Source organism: Anguilla anguilla, chromosome 4 (assembly GCF_013347855.1).
Source record: "Anguilla anguilla isolate fAngAng1 chromosome 4, fAngAng1.pri, whole genome shotgun sequence".
In the NCBI taxonomy this organism is placed as follows: Eukaryota; Metazoa; Chordata; class Actinopteri; order Anguilliformes; family Anguillidae; genus Anguilla; species Anguilla anguilla.
Window position 1 is genome coordinate 62,777,370 of NC_049204.1, and position 21,783 is coordinate 62,799,152.

The 21,783-nt window shown below is 49.5% G+C and overlaps 1 long non-coding RNA gene across 1 annotated transcript in view; it reads left to right on the forward strand.

Moving 5' to 3' along the window:
* Positions 1-21,773, forward strand: part of LOC118225733 — a 23,713-nt gene extending 1,940 nt beyond the window's left edge. Inside the window, exon 2 of the long non-coding RNA XR_004764889.1 lies at positions 21,672-21,773. This is a non-coding gene — a long non-coding RNA (uncharacterized LOC118225733). The remainder of the gene's footprint in view (positions 1-21,671) is intronic.
* The last annotated feature ends 10 nt before the right edge of the window (positions 21,774-21,783 follow it).

Sequence of the window (21,783 nt, forward strand, 5' to 3'; positions counted from 1 at the left end):
TTTCTTTCACTTTTTTAGCCACAAACCTAAGAGTGCACACTCGCGGTATACATTCAGCATCATGCGTGTATAATCTCATGTAGGCCTGCTGTAGATGAAACCAGCAGGCGGGGATCTAAACTGTCATACCGGGAGAAATGAACGCATACATGCGCAGGAATCTTGTCATATTCGGGCTAATCACTGTTGCTTGAGGAATCATCAATCACCTGCGCCACGTGAAGCTCTTACCGTTGGGTGCGCGTGCAGATGTAAAAAAAAAAACTGTGGTAGCCTACTGTGAGTTACAGGGATGATGGGATTAGGGGTAAGGGACAATCGATTAAAATGGTCATTGTTGCATTAGTTTTGCACGTGAGAGAGGGGGAAAAAAAGAGTTTATTTGCGGCGCCAATGTTGCGCAACCCTAGAGTTGCAGCCTCTGTTTAGCGCAGATAACGTCGGGGATGGCTAGTAGGGTAATTACGGTCCTGGTGTTGTCAAAGCCTTCTGTTCGTTATAGATTGAGATAACAGTTTTAACGCGTAATCTTAAAGTTTATTGACACTTAAACGTTCGCAAAAATCTAAGTATAGAGACAGAACTGGACCACTGGGTTTCATGTTCCAAATTCCAATCCATTTAGTGTGACTTATCAGCAGATGTGGAGCGGCTTAACGCTCAGAGATGAAAGGAGAGGAGGCTTCTGATTCTCAGCGTGCGGAGGGGTGGTAACATTTAAAAAAAAACGTGCCTGATCAAAGACATACAGAGGATATGACAGATGTTAAATATTTAGAAGGACTGGGAATAGATGGCAGCATGTGCACGCGGGTGTGCGTGGGCGCTCACCTGTGTTTATGTTCCAGTTATGCCAGTACGACCACAGTAAGAAATACAGGAGGCCGTGCTATTCATTAAATAATCAAACAGTACCGAAGTTCAGCACAGAAATGAACGCTTTCAACCCAGTTTCACATTTATGGAAGAAAGATGCTTAATCCCTAAATCGTTTGATTTTTATCGTTTTATGTTCCTCCCTCAGACAGATGGGTAGAGATTTTGGTTTTAAAATAACCATTTAGACAGATGATTCATACTGAAATCCTGTACAGTACATTTTGGGCAAGCTTCAAAAAGAGAGTTTATAATATTGTGTTACAGAGGCGAGACTCACATAAGCATTAGTTTAACCGATTCCAACTTCCATTTGGTTCAATCAGAATAACATTCACAGTCTCTTACGGATTTTAATGGGCTAAATGAGCTAGGTAATACAGACCACTATATATTATAAAATGGCTCTTTTAACCTACTGCATTAATTTTGGAATGGTGCTACAGAATACAGGGTGGACTGCCCACTGTCTGGTTCTTAGAGACCATATATACCAAAACTAGCCATCCTTTTTTAAATTCAGATGGGCAGGATTGTTTTCACATGCTGGTTTCTATGAAATGATACCATTTAAAATGAACATTTATGAGGATACCTCATATACTGTAACTCAACACGGCCCATATTCCTCTCTCTCTCTCTCCCTCCCTCTCTCTCTCTCTCTCTCTCTCTCAGAGGGGTACCTGTTTATTTGTGAGTTTTACCCCCAACACATTGCACATTGATCTGGTAATCTGTTCCCCTAAATCACATGTCTACTTGCTTCAGTTTCTCAGCTGCTGCATCAGACATGGATTTTCACTTGGTTTCCAATAGGCTGGATCAATTTAAAAAGTGTCAGTCAGCCTTCTATTACCCTCAAAATGTGCTTATGGTTCATTTATGGTTTTTCCTTCTTCTTTTTGTGATTTAAATTTCAAAGATGTATGATTTTCACTCACTCAGATTTGAACATAGTAGTTTGTTCACAGACAAAGGAATTCCAGGAATTGTGCCCCCTTGTGGATTCTGAAGGTCCTGGAAACCTCAATTACTGTCACTGCAAGTAAAAAAAAAAAGAAGAAATATATATATATGTAATTATTTTGCTGTTGTTGTTGTAGTTGACAGTCTTTCATTAAGTACATGTTCACACATTCACAACATATTTTACGTTTCTTTTTTTTTTTTTTGGGTTGTCATTGTAGTTGCCCATATTACATTTTAATGTTGAAAACCACTAGATGAACAAATTGCAAGGGCAAAAAAAAAAACCCAAAAACAAAAACATGATACTTCCCTTTACTATTGTAGATGTGGTACTGTGGATCACAATAAGAAAGGCCAGACATTGTATTGCAGTGCCACGTTTACCACAGCTTGAAGTGCATAGCGATAATTTGATAATCTGAAGCCCTAGATAAATATGAGTGTAATCCTGGGCCTCTTTTTCAACATGGCGGCATGGTGGTGCTGGAAGGATGTCCTTGTTTCACACCATCGCAAAGGGAAGGCGGTGGTCTGCCACGCTCGGGCTTGCAATGTTGTGCAGAGGAGTGAAAGCGGGATGGCGTCCTCAATAATGAAGCAACTCAAAGAGGAGGATCAGAGGGCTGCTTTGTGGGGAAAAAAAAAACGGGCTCGGATTTGGAAGTTTGACTTAATGAGCAGCATGTGAGGAGAGTGTCTGTTTCCAATGCCGAAGAGGCATTCTCCCTGCTCGGTTTGCTGTTTAATACAGTGCAGAATGAGATCATTAACACTTGATTTAACAATGGCTAATTGTTCGTGTGGTTCATATGAGGGGAAGCAATTGCACATATAAGGATTACGTATGAAGTCGACAACACGTCTGTATCTAATGCTGCATTTTTTGGGGCTCAGGCTCAATCTTGCTTAATTTTTTCATACTTTCAGTTTTTTTTTTTTGCGTGAAGAGCCTTTGTGACTGTGTCTTTGTAAAAAGCAAGTTACAAAAAAAAAATAAAATAAATGAATTGAACCATGTTCTGGATACTCTGCATTATCTGAGTTGCGTAGTCACTTCAGACACACAGAAATCATTTAGACCACGCGGCTGGTGGCTCGGTCTGGGACAGGCCTTCTTAGTAAAACTGCAGAGGCAAGAATCACGATCAACATGATCAGCACAGCTCTGGTTGCTGTCCAGACACATTCTTCTCACAGTTTGGTCCGGCTCAGATAAATTACAGCGAAAAGATAAATACCGCTGACTGCCAACGTTTTTCATCCTTTCTTTTAAACACGGCCCAGGTTCACATCGTTAGCGGTCGGTAAATTGTTGAAGGAGAATATCGGGGTGCGGCGGAATGTTTCGGTCTTCAGAGCTGAAACGCAATTTTAGGTGAAACGGGTTTTGTCCAGTTTCGTCAGAGATCAGAGTTTGGTAGGTTGCATTTGAGGCCTGGGTGCAGTTGTGCTTGTGTTGTTACCCTCGGCACAGTGTAGCATGATTCGACGAGGTTCATCAGACCCTCAGATGACAGGACAAATGGGGGTGGCCTCGGTGTGGGTGGGGATCTGATAACCGACTTGTGATGTAAGCATGAGGGCTGGATGTAGCAATTCTGTTCAGTCAATTCACAAAACTGATTCAAAGTCAGTTTACGAATGAAAAAATTCCCACAATGTTCTGTAAGAATTTAGTTTGAATTCATGAATTGAATCTCAATATCATGAATCGACTGAACTGAGATAGAAGGGAAGGGAAACCTGTTAGACGTCATGACGACAGGGCAAGCTTATCTCATGTTCTGTTGATGTACACAGTAGGCCACAGTAGCTGGGCTCCTTAGAGGGAAATTAGATGCCAGCTCCAAAAAAAAACAAAAAAACAAAAAAAAAAACAACTGATGTTATCTCTCAGGATTTGCCCTGGAGAGGATGAACAGATAACGCTAATGACCGATAAGGAATACAACGTGAAGCGAGTGCAGCTCTGGTCTGTGAGCCAGACGGTCTCTCTGGAACGGCCCTGAGGAGGGAAGACCCTGTGGTGGGTCTCCTCCTCTGCGGCAGTTGTGCAGTACGCATTGAGGGAACTCCTGAAGGTCGGAGGAAGGCGGAGTTTTAAAGGGTTTTTAATGAGCGGGAGGGGGGGGAACGACTGCAGGTTTGTGCGTTTGAATAAAACGGATGATGGATGATGTGTGTGGGCACGCATGGGTGTGGGTGTTTGTGTGTGTACATGCACGGGTGGGCGTGTGTGTGTGGGCACGCGTGGGTGTGTGTGCGTGCGTTTGTGTGTGTGTGTGTGTGTGTGTCGGCGTGGAGTCGGTGGGAGAGCGGGGCTGCCAGCAGGATGCAGTGATAACGACGCTCACTCTTCTCTGTCAGTGAAAAACTGTCAACTCCAGGGGACTGCTGTGATGCTGATGGGGGATGATGGTACCTCCCACAACCTTGAGGAAGTGTGTGTGTGTGCGCGCGCGCGTGTGTGTGTGTTTGGGTGGGTATGGGCGGGTGGTTTGCTAAACAGGCCTCTGGATTAAAGTAGCAGTCGATCCCATTTGACACGCAACACCCCAGGCCCAGTGGTGGCTTAGCAAGCGGGTGGTGTGTGTGTGTGTGTGTGTGTGTGTGTGTGTGTGTGTGGGGGGGGGGGGGGGGGGGGGGGGCTGGATAAGGCAGATTAGGGCCTCTGCCCAGGAGCCCCTCAGCTAACTGGCTGCTCTCTGGTGGAGTTGGCCGCTCCCTCGAACCCAGGACCGAGGTCACTGCATTCAATCTGCACCAAGGACCAGAGCTACACTGTGACTTTACCTCTCCTTAGGTATCATAAGGCCTGGTTCTCTGTACTCTCCAAAGCAAGGAAGACATTCTCACATTTCTTCTTCTTCTTCTTCTTCATCAACTTCATATTATTTTTCTTCTCTCTGTCTCTCTCTATTCTCTCTCCATCTCTCTCTCTCTCTCTCTCTCTCTCTTTCTCTCTTTCAGAGGGATTCTGGGACTGGTCTGGTTTAAATCCGGATGAGGCAGGGCAGCTGTTTGGTTTGGCTTAAGGGAGATGGCACACGTTTGCTTCCCATACACAGTTTAGTCTCGCAGCGAACAAGATAACAAACACACATGTTCCTCGCCCGCAATAACAGTCGCACGCCAATGTTATCTTCAGCGTGACTGTTCATATATGCAAGAAAAAGAAAAAAAAGGAATGGAATTTTGACAAAAAAAAATGACAAAGAGTTCTATATATTATGATAGCGTGGAGTATTGGAGAAGACTTCAAGCTGTCGGAAGCAGGGTTCCCTGTCAGCCGGTAATAACGGAGGCCTCTCTCTTACAGGGCCCCGCGCGTGAGCCGCGACTCGCACCGCCGTGTAAAGGTCAGCCAATCAGGGCCCGCGACAGGTGCGCGGCGCGTCGCGTCACTCTTCCCTGACGCGCGGGGTTTTCCGAAAAAAAAAAACGAGCTCCACCGCTTCCAATTACCGCTGGAGACGGAGAGAGAGACTGGGCTCGTCACCTTAATGGGGGGGGGGGGGATGGGGGCGCACCGTCTCAAAGTCACTTTTGACACGTCTGAAGGGGAACCGGAGAAAAAAGAGAAAAAAAAAAACATTAATTGAGGCTTTTATTTAACGGGGGAGACGCTTGGGAAGGTGACTGTTAAGCACTTGTAAAATCTGACGAATCGTAGCCTGGAGGCGGGTTAAATTAGCCCTGCTCTGTTCCCTCTGATAGACAGAAACTGCAGACAGACAGAAAGGGAGAACTAGCACTTATTTGTCACGTTGCTGGCACAGAACTGGCGTCAATTTTCACTGTTCTTGATGGGGGTGCTCATTTTATTGTCTCAATATTGTTTCTCAACCTTAACCTGACATGACTGGAAAACACTTAACCACCTGCTTTAATTATTCTTCCCCCGATTGAATGAGATTAATGCCTTCTCACCTATTTCCAGGAGTCCAAGTACTTTTAGCTAAGATCCCTGGCGCCAGACGTGCACTTCAGAGGGGTGGAGCTCACCCAGACTGAAGCTCCACAGCGCCCCCTCTGGTGCTCTGAAGAAGGACACCGAGTCCATTGAAGGTCGCCTTGCCCATTGCAGTTAGCTTTACCCTATCGCCCTGTCCAAACTCTGTCAGCTCGTGCAAGTTCTGCCATGACAGTGGAAACCAATGGGACGTAATGCATTAAGATAACCACCCTGGGCATTGCTGAGGCCTTGTTTCCCCAAACCTGGCATCTGACAGATCCAAACAGTTAACTTTGTTTGGTGACTCAGCGGGGGAATGACTCTGTAACGGTTAGCATTGGCGGCGCATCCGCTGCGTCACTGTGGGAGGAACGCAGGGGAAAGCGGCCCTTCCGAATAAACAGGCGCTTTCTCAGGCCGCCCGTGTTTGTAAACTCCCGTCAGGCCCCCTCAGAGCGCACGTACGCGACCCGCCGTCCCCTCCGCTCGTGTGGTTCGTCCGAGCGCCGCGCACCGGGTTATTTACTTTCTGTAACGGCGAACCAGCTATGGGGCTGTGCAGGTCAAAGATACGGCCCCCGGCCCCCGGCCCCCGGCCCCCGTCGCACCCGCGAAATGTCACAGGCAGCCGCCCAGGTGCACCTGCCACCTATCAGAACACAACGCTGCTTTTTTACCTGCACTGTCCTCACAGTTCAGGGTGAATCTCAAGGACATGGACTCAGCATAAACACACACACACACACACGCACACACACAGACTCTCTCTCTCACACAAACACACACACACACACAGACTCTCTCACACACAAACATGCATACACACAAAGACTCTCTCTCTCACACAAACACACACACACACACAGACTCTCTCTCCCTCTCTCTCTCACACACACACACACACAGACTATCACACACACACACACACACACACACACTGACACTAAAAAGGCATAACTGCCAATGGTGAAGGTGAACAGGGGTCTGTACGGCTCCCTGAGTCACCGACATTGAGATTTTACCGTGCGGAAATCGCATGGGGTCGGGAGGGGAAGCGAGGAGAACGCCCGGCTTAAAGTACAAAAATACCAGTCGTATAATGGAAGCAGCGCCAGGAGAAAGTTCACCGCTGAATTTTAATTCTCGGCAAGCTGCGATTAAAAAGAAAAATAAATAAATAAATAAATCTTTTTTTTTCTTGTGTACGGCTCAGCCCTTCTTACTTTTATGGACTCCTGGCGTTGTCATAAAGGAGGATTCGCTCCATAGATCAGCGTCAGCGTCCGCGCTAAACTGCGCTAACGACAGTAATGAAGGCGTAAATCAACAGAGCGCGCTGCTGATCTGCCTGAGGACTGCCTGCCTCTGCCTAACTAAGCCCAAACAGAAAAAGGGAGGGGGGGGGGGGGGTACGCTTGCCCTGTCATCTCACCCCCCCCCGGGCACGTGGGGGAATGGGGGCCAGCTTTTTGTCAGTGATGATTGGTGTGTGTGTGTGTGAGTCTGTGTGTGTGTGTGTGTGTGTGCTTGTACATGTGTGTGTGAGTGTGTGTCTGTGTGCATGTGTGCATGTGTGTGTGTGTCTGTGTCTGTGTGTGCATGCATGTGTGTGTGTGGGTGTGTGTGTGTGTGTGAGTCTTTGTGTGTGTGTGTGTGTGCACGTGTATGTGTGTAAGTCTGCGGGTGTGTGTGTGCATGCATGTGTGTGTGTGGGTGTGAGTCTTCACGTGTGTGTGTGTGTGTGTGGGTGTGAGTCTTTGTGTGTGTGAGTGCATGTGTGTGTGTGCGTGTGTGTGTGTGCTTGTGAATGTGTGTGTGCGTGTGTGTGTGTGCTTATGCATGTGAGTGTGTGAGTGTGTGTGTGTGCTTGTGCATGTGAGTGTGTGTAGAAGAGGAGACTATTGATCGTATGCAAGCTGTGCAAAGGGCACCACCACAGTTCACTGCGGCAGCAGCCGAACTCCCTCTCAGCAATTTTTTTTCACAGACAGATCCCCCCAAATTAAAGAAACGGACGGGTCAGTCGTGCATTAGAGGCAATCTCCCGAAGAAGAGAAAGTTAGGAGTGGAAATGATTGGTTCAGGACCGAGTTAAAGTTTTCCATTCCCTTGTGAAATCGATCGCAATAAGGCCGACAATGAACCCCGCCTGGTCACCTTCGCTATAAAGTGGGGTATTACTTTTCTTTTTTAATGCACTGAGTTCCAATCTAGGATTTTTAAAAAAAGACCTTCATATCACTTGACCTCAAACAAGAAGAAGAAGAAGAAGAAGAAGAAGAAAAGAAACTATGCAAGTAGATAATGAAAGACACAGTGCTGTCCTACATTTTTGTTATTGGGTCGGTGGTTCAGGGTTTTTTTTTTTTGGGTGGGGGGGGTTCTGGAAGCCCTTAGCGTTTTTGCCGCATTATTATTTCCCCCCTCCGGTCTCTCTGCGTAAGTCGCAGAGCGCGGCTCTGTCCTGTTTGATGTGATATTGATTCTTTTTTTCTCCCCTGATGGAACTGTGCCATGACTGTGGCCATGGCAGCAGGGCTGGGAGGGGTGGGTGGGGGTGGGGATGGGGGTGGGGGAGAGGGTGAGGGTGAGGTTGGGGGTGGGTTTGAGGATGTGAGGGGGTGAAAGTGAGGGTAGGTGTGCGGGTGGGGGTGAGGGTGGGGGCGAGAGTGAGGGTGGGGGTGGAGTGAAGGTGAGGGTGAAGCTAGGAGTGAGAGTGGGGGTGAGGGTCAGGATGGGGGTGAGGGTGGGGGGTGGGTTTGAGGATGTGGGGGGGGTGAAAGTGAGGGTAGGTGTGCGGGTGGGGGTGAGGATGAGGGTAGGGGTGGAGGAGGAGCAGAAATGCGCTGTGGCTTTTGTGGCAGTCAGTTTGCTGGTGGGGGGGGAGGGGGTGCAATTGCCCTTAACGCTCCAGCGTTTGGCACACGCTGCGGTACGGGTCTCCCCGAACGCCGACGTGCGTTAAAGCAGGCGCGTAATGGACAGCGGTGTGCAGGAAACGTCCCCCAGGCGCCGGTTTCACCCACGCGGGCGCGGCATTGTGGGTAATGCGCTTTCAGACCCCACCCCTGCAGATTAATGGCTGTCTGTAAAAACAGCCCGATGCGTTATGAAGCCGACTTTCCCGCCACTTGGATAAAGGCACAGCTGCACTGCTGCAACATTTACAACCCCCTCCCCCGACCCCCCCCCCCCCCCCCCCCCACAGACCAGGCTCACTCAAATCTGGCCCTCAGTTCACTCCTCCCCTCCAATCAGGGCCTGGTTCAAACCTGACTCGCTAGGGCCCGGTTTCACAAAGTTAGCTGGATAACTTGCACTTGAGTCAAACCTGCAACCCTCCCAGATCTGGAGCACAGAGCTGTTCCAGGTTCTACTCAGTTTCCGTGCAGTCATCCAGCTAACTCCTAGTCATACTGCTTGGTGAATTACCCCCTCCCCAGGTGAATGTCCAATCAGTGACATTACAGGACTATCAGAGAGAAGAGAAAAAGCAGCAGTACTGCTGACCTGAAGGGCCAGATTTGAGTACCCCCGCCGCAGCGTTTGATGAGGACATGTAAATGCATACGTGAGTCGCCTGGCAATCCCGGCAACACGGAGGCCAAAGTCCTCAAACTCAGACCCCCGCTGGACCGCGTGGGCTCTGCACCGGCTTGTTCAAATTTTAATTTCGCCACACACTCAGAGAACGGGCCGGATGTGGGTGCGAAGCCATCCCCCCCCACTCCCGTTTATCTCTTTCACCCAGAAAGAGAGCAATGGGAAATAGGGGGGAAGGGGCAGGGGGCTTCCCTCCCATGCTAAAATTCAACAGTGGACTGTGCCATTCAGATTCATGGGTGGAGGGGGGAGGGGGGGGGGAGGTGGATGAGTTCACTGTTAGGAATTTCAAATGGCATGGCTTTGCTTTTCAAACTCACTGAGGGCACAGAAAAAATAATTGCTTCTGGATATCTCTGCTGGCGAAATACAGAGAAGCACTATGCATTTAGGAGCACTGCGTGGCCTACTTTATTGTAGTGATTCAACACTCCTTTAACAAGTGCTGTAACTCAGAATAAAACTGTCTCAGAAAGACTGCATAATGTTGAAAGTTAAAACATTTAGAAAAACAGTCTGCTGTCACATTTGTACGTGTGTCTTTGTGTGTGTGCAATTGTGTGTGTGTGTCTGTGTGCGTGTGTGTTTGTGAATGTGTGTGTGTGCGCGTGCACGAATGCATGTGTGTGCGTGTGTGTATGTGGTGTGTGTGTGTGTGTGTGTACGTGTGTGTGGTGTGTGTGTAGGTGTGTGTGTGTGTGTGTGCGTGAGTGCATGTGTGTGTGTGTGTGGGTGTGTGTGGTGTGTATGTGGTGTGTGTGTGTTTGTGTGTGGTGTGTGTGTGTGTGTGTGTGCTTGTGTCTGATGCATCATTAACATTGTAAAAACAGGTGTATTTTCTGCAATTCTGTGTTTCTCATGATGGCCTTCCAGGAAAATGCATTATTCCTGTCACAGAAAACACATTTTCTTTGCTGGTTTTTATTAGACTGATTTTTTTTTTCTTCCAGATTTGTAATGTCTTTGTTTTAGGACCATGAATTATTTAGTGTTGTGTGACAATTGGGTTTGCTGTTTTATTGCTGACCCGCTGTTACATCAATAGCAGCCCCGTGGAAATGGGTTTTCACAAAGGGCTTTTTTTTTTCCTGCTGTAATTGTTTAGAGCAAGTTGCACAGCGCACAGGAAACAAACGAAGGGGGCAAGACAGCCAGAGAGTTCCAGAACGGCTACGCTTGACCTTTGACCTTTGGGGGGGGGGGAGGGGGGCGTGGAATCGATGCGACAGCTCACACGCTACACCGGCTCTGAGAGAGACTCAATTATGCGGAGACGTTTTCATTGTTTATATGTTTAGCAATTCAAAGGGCAACTCGGAGTAATTAACCTTAACGGGAAATAGGGAACAGTGCAAATGATCTCAAAAGCTTTGCAGCGCGCATTTTTTTTTTTTTTTTTTTGCACGTGCGCTTACAATGCGCAACACTTCATCTTCCTCTTTTCTCTACGTCTCCTGCTTCTGTGCGGCTTTCAAACGTTAAACGGTCTAAACAATTCGGTCTACAGAAACAGTTGCCAACTCCTCTCTTAATAAACTTCTCCACGCAAAAAAAAACACAACGGGTCCTAATTGGCCGCGCTGCTTTCACGGATGCGAACGGAACGTAGCGGAAAGAGTGCCGTCATCTTTCACGGGCCATAATGGCGGTGCCGAGGATATAATATGACTGCGGAGAGAGATTAGATCACTGCAGGGATGAGGCCGGGAGTGGGGCTTCGCGGTATTGCCGTAATAATCACGATTATTTTCCCTTTATATCGCACCCTTAATGAATCTCAGCGCACTTCATAAAGGGGGGGGGAAAGGGGAGGGGGTTGTCAGTGATTCACCTCATTGCAACTATGCAGCTTCTTCCCTGATGAGACAGGGCGGCCATTTTGTTCCAAACCGCGCTCAACGCGCCATCTGAGGTGGAAACAGAGGGATTTGTTCAGCCTCTCCAACTGAGGGAGATGATGGGGTAGCTGGATTAATTCAAGCAGACTTTATTTTACTTTTTTTTTATTTTGTCCCTGGACGTCAGGGAAGCGCTTTCCCCCTGCAGTAAGTGGCACAGCGAAGCAGGGCCATTATTTAATGTCTCATCCAGAAGGCAGCCTGTCCTGCTGAGCTTGGCCCGGGGGGGAAACCTTCCCAGCAAGCTTCCCTGTGGGGGTAACGCCGGAATCTAGACAGCCAGAGGGGCGGAAATCCAGCCTGAGACATGAACAGACTAGGTTAGCCTCAATGTAGCTCAGTTTTTACCCGGACAAGTCGGCTAGAAAACGTTCACTTTCCAACCGGACTTAGCCGGGTTTTCGCCTGAATGCCACGATGCCGATTTTTCACCGACTTTTCACCACAAAAATGCACGCGAGGTTCTTTCCCTCCACTTCTGCTCCCAGCAGCGGCCTGGTTTGGCTCTGACTGCCCCTGTCCGTGTTCAAACCAAACCAGGCCCCAGCCAGCTCGAACCTTCAGCCTTCCACCCACGGGGAAAGGCACAAGGGCGACACAGACGTAGGCCGCACCGCAGCACGTCCCCCAAACTAAACATCGCCCTTCCTGCCGTGAAAGCTCCTGTATTTGTATTCTCGCTGTGCAGCTTGCGCAAGCAATCCAGCGTTCCCCCTCTGCGCAGTTCTGTCCGCAGAAATAAACAGACCCCGCCCCCCCAAGCCCCCACTGTAATGACACCGAAACCACAGGGCGGGGCACGGGGGCCCTTGTGCCGTGTGCCACTGTTTCAGTGTTTAAGGAGCGGCTGCCTCCGCCGCTGTGCTTGGATTCGTTAAACAGACAGCAGGGCTTCGGTGTGCTTAAAGGGAGCCGGACCAGCGTTCAGATGGTGCCGTTTCAGGTCCCAGATGGAACGCCGCCGCGGTTTGCTTGAGCAGAAGTGACTGTGGCTACCGCTAATGCTACCGCTCGCGCGCGACTGTGTGAGAATCAACGCTACCTCAGGAACGACAGACTTCCTGCGGCTCGATTAGCCAGCGAGTGGGTCGATCAGTCAGTCAGTCGGCAATTCAGGTATTCACTCAATCTTTGAAGCGAGGACAGAATTATTTTCTCATGCCGCTTCTTTCCCTCAAAAGCAGAACAAAAAAAAAAAGAAAGAAAGAAAAAAAAAACGGAAGAAAAGGATGATTTACTGTAAAAAAAAAAATGAAAAATGAAAAAGATTATCTCTGCCGGCGTCTGTTCTCTTTTCGGACACCTGTGCTTTTCATGCTGCTTCCCAAATCCCGTCCCAAATTTACCCGTGACTGTACACTTAGACGCCGGGCCTGTTTTTTTTTTTTAAGGATACCTAGGGCTGTAACTGAGGGGGCGGTGGCGGGCTCGTCCCGGGCCAGACTGGCCCCATCGGGGGGGCTCATTTGCATAGCAATGCGGGCTCGCACCCCACGGTGACGGGACAATGACCAGACAGGAGGCGTCCTACCGGGGTCCTTAAAAAAAAAAAAAAAACCTTTACCGCCATAGGGGTAAACGTTCCTGCCCGCCTCTCTGACGGAGCGCGCGGGAATTCGCCCGGCGGCCGTCCCGCGGAGAGAGGGAGAGGAAGAGAAAGAGAGAGAGAAAGAGCCGAAAACGAGTCACACAGGGGTGCGACAGGAAGGGCTGACTGAAGACCCCGGGGCCCACCCCTGCGTTTTACAGGGGGGGCGGGCTCGGAGACAAAAACACAGCGGAAAAGGTAAACACACCCCCAGCTCTGTGGTGGTCCCTCATGTGAGGCCTGGCCCATGATGCATTGTGGTGCATTTAGTTTGCATAATCCCTCTATTCTGGGGGGCTGAAGTACTATTGCTTGCATTTTAATTAGACGCCGAGAAATTCGTACAGCTGGGTATTTCGCACAGCTGGGTACGAGCAGCTGTGTTTAAATATCTCGATTTTTTTTGTTGACATGGCTGTGCCCTGCCCGGGCATTGAGCCTGCAACCTCTGCACTGCCGCACCTTCTGATTCTGCGTGTCACGCTCTGCTAACGCCTACAGCACGTGCGCATATACACAGACCCATCACTCCTGTCGTGAGGCCCATCCAGTCATTTTTGGAGAACCTAAAAACTCTTGGTGTTCATTGTGAATATGTACCTGCCTGCTAAATCCCCCCACCCCCCCCCCCTTCCCCCCCAAGGAAAAGAAAAGGAGTCACCCCTCCTTTCAAACACCAATAATCTGCTGCAAAGCCTGGAGACCGCAGGTTGCCATTTCAAAGTGTGAAAACTGAGGGGTGAAGAAACAGATTAATTTCTTTCCCTACGAAAAACAGAACCAGCTGTTCATTACTATGTATGCAGCCATGTGTACAAGATGTGATATCATTTTGGACATTTTATGTAAACTATGACTATGTGTGAGTGTGTTTCTGTGTTTCTGTGCACCCTAAAATGTGTCTTTGTGATGTTTGAAAAAAGTGTAACATGCAAATGAATGTATTTCATTTCTTTTTTAATCCAAGGCAATATAAGCAATGCCGCCATCGCAAAAGTGTTGAAACACACAGGATGAAATGTGCTAAATTTTACAGTTATAAAGAAATAAGGATAGTAGCTTGCAGTTCTAAACTTCCCAAATGACTCATTCCTTTTGGAATCAAATTCCTTCACAGAGCACATGCGCTGCATAACAGTCCATGTTTAAAAAAGTAATTTCATTCCGTAGCAGAAATTCAGCGCGCTCTGTCTTCACGAGTTAGCCTCCACATTTAACGGTCTGTTGAGTTTGTGAATCAGTGTGGCGCTGTGTATTGGCATTGTGCATTATTACATATAGCAAACCGGCTAATGGACTCTTTGCGCTGAGGATGTTTCTGGAAAGGTGGTGCAGTCATTTATCTGCTACTGCTTATCTGCTTTTGGAGCCTTCCCCTAGATCCAGGACAACATTTGCAGCGGTAGCCAAAGCAATATCCATAACAGAGAACAAATAAGCTGACCTCTTTTCTTTTTTTCTTTTTTTTTTAAGCAAACATTGGCTTGTTTTAAATGCATACAGTGCATTGCATATTTGCCCCCTTCCTGATTTCCTCTATTATTGCATATTTGTCACACTGAATGATTTCAGATCTTTTTAAATTATAATTTAATTTTTTTTTTTTTAAACTGACACCATTCAATGTGACATATATGCAAGAATAGTGGAAATAAGAAAGAGGGCATGTATTTTTTCTTGGCACTGTAGGGCCTGATTTGCTAAGACCTTTATCCCGTGCTGAACCTAATAACATAAACAATGATTGGTGCAAAAAAAAAAAAAGACCAATCATTGTTATTGGTTATTGGTTTGGCATGTGCTGAAAGGTCTTAGGAAGACCTTTAGTTCAGTCTTGTAGTCTTAAACGCGTAGCCTCATTTTAAATGTAGCTGCATTAGAGCTATGTGCAGTGTTGTGTAATGGTGGGCTGAATGCAGACATTTTGATCCAGCTGTATAAAGCAGAAATGCTAATGTTCAGCACTAATATTTCTACCAGCCGTGACCGGAACGACCAGCCGTTGGATTTGTAGTTTTGTGCTGGTTTTTTTTCCCCTCCCCTATTACTGGAAGTTTCTACCTGCAACCCGTGAGCATTTCAGTCTGAAACAGCCGACCCCACCCCCGCCTCCCACAAAATAAAAAAAATAAAAAAAGATTAAATCGAGGCTCCCCGTGCATTCTCGCAAAGACATAGCGCATGGACAACGACACCATGCTGAAAAACATTTCAGAACATTTCAGAATCACAGTGGCATGGTTGCTAAGCCCCCCCCCTCCCCCCCACCCGCCCCCATTTCCAATTACATAACCAGGGAGGTCCCATCTGTTTCCAACAATGCACGCAGCCATTAATTGTAGTGGAGCAAATGGCTGTTCGATTCATGGAAGAAGAAAAAAAAAATGAAAAAAACAACAAAATCTGGATCCATTAGCTTCTTCTGTGAAGATTAACCCTCGCTTACTGCTGGGGCAGGCGGGTGGGGGGGAGGGGCTTGGCGGGGGTGGGGCGGCGGGGGGTAATGGCTGGAGGGAGGGAAAGACGGCTTAGAGAATCCTCCGCACTACTATGGACCATGAATCCTCCAGCACTGATACCATAATTGGCCTCTGTTGGGCAGGGAAACGAGGGTTCTGTCACAGCTCTTTTCATTGCTAGATAATTTGTTTTCCTTGGAAGTGGTAGTGAAAGGGGGGGGGTGGGGGTGAGGTGGGGGGATTAGCAGGCATCAAAATGGCTATCTCTGCTTCCTTTGGGGCTCATTTTCCCCAGCATGGGTAATTGGGAGACATAATGTTCTTGGATGTGAGGCGGGGACTCTGTGAGACAGAGCCCGTGTGGCCTGGCGCTGGGGGTCTCGAACCCTCACCCCCGGAGAGGCACCATGGTGTGTGAAAAATAACTAAGGCTGAATCAATGAGCCACGTGTTGTGCTTGCTGCCCGATGTCCGAAGCAGCTGAGTTGGAGAGTTGGAGTCCGGGAACTTGGACAGCTACGAAGGTTTTTGCCTTAGTGTCAGTGTGGGGCTACAGCCGCTGGACAGGGACTGGATGAGCCACAGGGCTGCATGGCTGTTAGCTGCTTTACCTGCCTGGCCTCCACAGGCCTGTCCACCTGTGTGGACCGATGATAATGTAAAAACCCATGTGTAGTAAGGGGCCCTCGGTATGACTGTGTCTGAGTGAGGCTATAACGTCAACAATGTTCAAATTGCATCTGGAAAGAAAAACTGTTTCTAGATCCCTTCAAATGTATTGGGCTATGTTCTGTCCTATGGGCAGCAGCTCTTGGCAACAGAGTTGGACTGTTTGTCCATCTGCCCTAAATAGAATCCTCTTTGAAATAACATCACAGGCGTGCCTGTACGAAAAGCGGTTAGGTTCACTGGAACAGGGTTGAAATGGGTTCAGGTAGTTTGAGATGCCTAAGCTCTCTCTCTCTCTCTCTCTCTCTCTCTCTCTGTCACTACCTCTCTCTTTCTGTCTCTGATCTGATAAGATCCTTTTTCTATAAGAAAATATCTTATCAGATCTTTTTTTCCATCTCGATGAGAAACCACCTCACTGTTTCTGTCTGTTGAGTCTTCGTTTAGTAGCGAATTGCATTTCAGACTTCAGCTGCGTGTACAAACAGGAACAAACAGCACGCACGTCGGTCCAAACAGAATATATCAGACTGCCGTTTGCAGTCTTTGAAGGAGGATACGCACGCATGCACGCAACGCAAAGAGTTGGAATCAGTCGGAAAACAGCCCTCAGTGCTCCTGAAGAAGGAGTGCGCCAGTATTTGCCGTGGTATGTTTGCAAGTGTTCCCTCCTGACCTTTTCCGAGGAATGACGCTGAAGCAAACATTTTTTAAAGTGGATTATGAGGACCTTCGCGTCGACGAAAAAAAAGCTCACCCTAGCAGCACGGTTCAGGGGCAATAAGTGCCCCGCTGTTGCCAAGCTGAGAGCCGCCAATTTACCGAATCGCCCTCGAGTGTCCTGGAGCGCTTTATCTCGAGAGGCAGAGCAAACAGACGGGGGTTGCGTTCCGTCCCAGAGCAGAGCTGTGGAGGAGAACTGCGTCGAATACCCCCCCCCCCCCCCTCTCCATCCCCCCATTTTTTAAGTGTTCCATCGCTTGCCTCGCTCGTTAAGCTTACGGTGCCAGCGAATCGAACGAGCGTTTCATTTCGGGCGCACAGAAAGGACGGGCGAAGGGGAGAAATGTGTTTGTCACGTCAGTCACTCCGAAGGAGAGCGTTCGTGTGTTCGGAGCGGTGCAGCTGAAGAGATGAACGGTCAGAACGTTTCGCTGAGCCGAGAGGTATGAGCTCAAATGGACAAACTCCCTGTCTCAGATCCTTCATATTAGGTCTATTTTCGGAAAAACTTGGGAAGCTGTGTGTGATGGCTCATTAGTCGTACATATGTCCCTTTTTCTGTCTGTGCAGCCCATCTCTCTATCTTTCAGTCTGTCTGGATCATGGGTCTGCAGCCCTGCTCCTGGAGAGCCACTGACTCTGCTGATTTCCGTTGTTACTCTACGAGAGCAGTTCATAAAGTTGAATCACCACACCTGGGGCCTGTTCCACAAAGCTGGATGACTGCACTGCGTAAAACCCGGAACCCTCCGAAATCTGGAACATGGACTGACGTAAAAAGAGCTGTTTGGGGTTTTACCCTGTGAAGTTATCCAGCTAACTCTAGTAATCCTGGGGAATATTTGATGAAGCAGGATTACTGAGTTAGCTGGATAACTGCACTGAGTAAAACCCGGAACCCTCTCAAATCTGGAACATGGACTGAAGTACTCTATGCAGTTATCCAGCTAACTCGGCAATCCTGCTTTGTGAAACTGGCCGCGGGTAGCTTGGACCTGGACCGGGTGCTGATTTTCTAAGATGAAAACAAAAACCAGCAGAGCCTGTGGCTAGCTGGGGCCAGGGTTGCAGACCCCTGGTCTCTACGGGCGGATAACCAATCGCGCTGTCCGAACGCAGAAGACCGCACATCTCTCTGCAGGCACTCAAAGTCAAAGGGCGGCGCGGAGAAAACTTATTTCAAAGCATTTCTCCAATCCCGCAGTCTAGACAGGACTACCCACCTACCCCCCCCACCCCCCCACCAGGTGGATCGATACGTATTGGAAAGCCACTGAGCCTGGAGGGAGGGAAGCCGGAGCGACCGCTGCCATTTCTGTGCTCAGTCCGCCGTGTTGGCTCTCTCTCTCCCTCTCTCTCTCTCCCTCCCTCCCTCCCTCCCCCCTCCCTCCCAGGCCGCTAGTGCTCCCCATCCTAATGAACGGTTTATGGAGTCTCGCTTCTCACTCTTTTTTTATTTTTATTTTTTACAACACCCGGGAGGCTCAAGCGTCACAGCCAACACTTTCTGGGTGCGCTCCCTCCAGCTCCAGGGGGTTGAGGGGTGGGGGGTGATGATTGGGGGGGGGGGGGGGGGGGGGGGGGTTGTGAGTGATGATAAATCCAGTAGCACATCATTAACACAAACCAAACACCAAGCGGACACCTTCCGTGTCACCTCGTTAGTGTGGCTAGGGCTGCGAGTGGCTGTTGGGTTCTTTCCCCGCCCCCGGGTGGCAAGGCGGTGCAGTGGATAGCACTGTCACCTTACAGCAAGAAGGGCCTGGGTTCGAATCCCGACCGCGACATGCTCATTAGGCTATCGTAACATTCCCGTAGGTATGAGTGATTGCGGCGCTCGGTGGATTGGCGAGCTGTACAGGGTGTATTGACCAATGCATGCTGGGATAGGCACCGCCCCCCCCCCCCCCCCCCCCCCCCCCCCCCCCCCCCCCCCCGCCCTTATGAACCTGATCAGGAATAAGTGGATAATGGATGGATGGATGGATAAACTTATCAATTAATTGAAAACTGTTGTGCGGTGGGGTAGCTCTGAGGCCAGTGTGTTGCGGAGGTTATGCAAGCGTACTACACACACACACACACACACACATCACACACATCACACACACACACATCACACACACACACACACACCTCACACACAAGCGCACCCCCTCACACGCCCGCCGTGCGGTTTCGTACCTGTCCGTCGGGCTGCCTGGCTGGCTGGCCGGGGCAGGCATTTTCCTCCTTCGTTTTTAATTGCCCCCCAGGGGACCCCCCCCCCGGCAGGTCGCCGCCGAGCCCGGAGAAAAAGGGGGCGGCTCAGCTCCTCGTTAGGCGGGAGAAAAAAACCCAGAAGTTAGAAGGAGGCGCCGGACTCCCCCCTGGTTTGTCCGCCCTGTTTCGTTTGTTCCGTTCCGGCAGGTGTTCTTGAAAGCGTCGCAGTGCCGCAGGGCTCACGTCCCTTTTTCTCCAGCACGTTTCCGGAACATTTTATCTTTCATGTGACCAGCTACTGTACTACAGATACGCGCTTGAGCCGTTAGAGTTGTTAGCCTTTTATTCACGAAACGTGTATTTTCTAGCACGACTGAAATAGTTTTCCGGGACATTTTCTCATTTCCCCACGCCTTTTCCGTGACTGGAAAATGGCGACAGAAACCCCGTGCTGCCTCGTCTCTCCGTCCCTTCGTAGACCCCGCCGACGACCCCGCCCGGCCCCCAGATCCCGGTTAAATGGCGACTCTTCGGTCACGCGGAGAGTTTGCTACCTGAAGCCGTGCAGAAAACACAGTGCAGAAATGACACTGCCATACGTAGCGCCGGCAGACTCTGTGTGACTAGCAATTTTAAGCCATTTATTTGTTTTATTTATTTATTTTTTCAAACGCTGGGCAATTCAGCGTCGAACAAATGGATCGGCAAAAAAATGAAAAATAAACGGTAAGCTATGTTGGGTCTATAAACAGTCACTCTTAGGCGGACGGGGATGTAATTGCGGCAGTGCGTTCTGCTACCTACACGGCTTTGTTGTGAAAGCCCAGATTCATAATTCTGTGTGTCGGGGGGGGGGGGGGGGGGGGGGGGGGGGGGGGGGGGGGGGGGGGGGGGGGGGGGGGGGGAGTGTGGTGGTGGGGGTGGGGGTGGCGGTGGCAGACCTCATTCTGTAAACGAGAGAGCGGACATTTTGTGGCCGGCTACCGTGGCCGTGGTTTTGTTGTCCTCGCTGTCTGACGCGTGATTTGATTTGATGTAACGAAACGGCCTTGGATTCGGCCGAGCTGCTCCTGCGGGAGTCAGTTCGGCCCCTTCGTCGGGTCGGGAAGGGGGGGGGGAATGGGTGCCGGGGCCTGACAGTCGCCGTCGGGTGGGGGGGGGGGGGGGGGGGGTGTTTCGAGGTCTGCTGGGAGTCTCAGCGACGTAAAAGAACAGAAGTAAAAGGACGAGTCCCTTGAGCCAAAAAAACTTGAGGTTTTATAAACCACCACACAGACCCCCTCGAGACCGTGTGGTCTTTTCAACCGCGCTGATTTCTACAGCTAATCAATAGCCCCCCCCCCCCCCCCCCCCCCCACCCTCCCTGAATCCCACCCCCACCCCCGTAACCCTGCAAGTCTAACAGCACATTGTAGTCCTCAATTAAGGAAATTGATAAAACAGAATATAACTGAAATTTGAAAGAAAACAAGCAAAATAGACAGCGATGGAGCTCTAGGCTGAAAATACTAACTGTGTTCGCACGGGCAGTCATCGCCGATGCCTCCTTCTTCCTGCTCCCACACTGGTGTTTTCACCCGGTCCATCAAAACGGGATTCCGTTGACCTCCGACCTTTTCCTCCTCGTGGCGATGCACGCAAAAGGGAGCGTCTGCAAAGTGACAAGGGAGAGCAATCTGCCGATATTGAACACCCTCCAGAAAGAGAGAAATGCAGTGTACTGTACTACCAACCCGCCCCCTGCAAAAAAAAAAAAAAAACCTCTGCCTCTCCCCTCTCCCAGCCCTGTCCCATTTGCAATTTGCCTGACAGGGCGTAAAGGGGTTTGGGCGGATAGGTGGGGTAATTGATGGGCGGGATGGGCGAGCTGAATATCGGGCCATTTCTGTCTTAGTCACGGGTCAGCGGCGAGCTCGCGCCCCAGCCCAACTGAGCTCCGGGCGACCGTGTCCACACACAGGGGTGTGTGTGTGGGTGTGTGTGTGTGTGTGTGTGTGTGTGTGGGTGTGTGTGTGGGTGTGTGGGTGTGTGTGTGGGTGTGTGTGTGTGTGCGTGGGTGTGTGTGCGTGTGTGTGTGTGTGTGTGTGTGTGTGTGTGTGTGTGTGTGTGGGTGTGTGTGTGTGCATGTGCGTGTGTGTGAGTCAGTGTGTGCGTGTGTGTGTGTGTGTGTGTGTGCGTGTGTGTGTGTGTGTGTGTGTGTGGGTGTGTGTGTGTGTGAGTGTGTGTGTGTGTGTGTGTGGTGTGTGTGTGTGTGGATGTGTGCATGTGTGCGAGTCAGTGTGTGTGTGTGTGTGTGTGTGTGTGCGTGCATGCGTGCGTGTGTGTGTGTTGAGGAGCGCCTCTACTAAGGATTGTAGGATAGCACATTGGAGAGCACGCAGTCTTCCCTCCACGAATCTCCAGGAAACACTGCTGCCCTGGAGAAGCCAGAAGCTTAATAATACAAATACGTGCCACCCTCTCCTCAGTGTCCCTGCGTTTAGTTTCCCGTTAGTCTCTGATTATTTTCAGTACTGAGCACTACTGTATTATCCCCCCCTCCACATTCATCTGTGGTGGAGGGTTGGACCCCTCTGTTCCCCCGTTGAATTTGGTTCCCCGTCAGAACAATTTCCAGCACCTGGCTCTCCAAGCCCCATAATGGTAGACAGACACACCCAAAAACCAGCATTTGAGCCGCTCCCTCTCCTAACGACCTGATTTGTTTTTTTTTTTTTTTTTTTTTACAGGTAGCGCCGGACCCCGGGAGCCAATGGGAGAGTAGAAGCAGGAAAAAGGTGAAGACTATGAGGCCGGCCCCGTTTCCCTAACTGAAAAAAGAAAGAAAAAAAGAAAAAAAAC